This window comes from Otolemur garnettii, unplaced genomic scaffold (genome assembly GCF_000181295.1).
Source record: "Otolemur garnettii isolate 467f Iridium unplaced genomic scaffold, OtoGar3 scaffold00026, whole genome shotgun sequence".
Taxonomy (NCBI): domain Eukaryota; kingdom Metazoa; phylum Chordata; class Mammalia; order Primates; family Galagidae; genus Otolemur; species Otolemur garnettii.
In genome coordinates, this window is record NW_003852421.1 from 3,249,162 (window position 1) to 3,249,639 (window position 478).

The 478-nt window shown below is 40.8% G+C and overlaps 1 protein-coding gene across 1 annotated transcript in view; it reads right to left on the reverse strand.

Moving 5' to 3' along the window:
• F13A1 (coagulation factor XIII A chain) overlaps window positions 1-478 on the reverse strand; it is a 149,958-nt gene that overhangs the window by 85,884 nt on the left and 63,596 nt on the right. The gene's annotated exons all lie outside the window — the stretch shown is intronic.

The following is a 478-nucleotide window of genomic DNA, read 5'->3' on the forward strand; positions in this document are numbered from 1 at the left end:
CAGATATATCCCAGTGGGGTACTTCAGGCCAATTATCTCACACCCCCAATAAAAGGACATCTCATGTAGTAACTATGCCTGTAAGGTTTCCCCTATTCTGAGACAACGCGGGCTCCAGGGTCAAGGAGAAGTCAGAAAATCCCAGAGAAAATAAATTACACTGTCAAGGGAAGAGCCTGGTACAAGTTCAATTTCCTTAGAAAGCAATGCTGCCCACAGGCAATACCAGTATTTTCTTAAAAAGGAATAAAAACCAAACAGTAATAAAATGGAAAGATGGGAAATTTTACCTACATTGTAGCTCATTTCAATAGGAGATTTCCTTGACTACAGAAACTCTGCATATTATCCACTCACGCACTTGTGACAGAAACCATAACCTTAAGGGCTAATCAATTACCAGGCAATTTTTTATTAAGTCCAATTAGAATGTCAGCTCAAGGTGTACCCCAAACTATGGGCTGGATGCAGGAGTGGG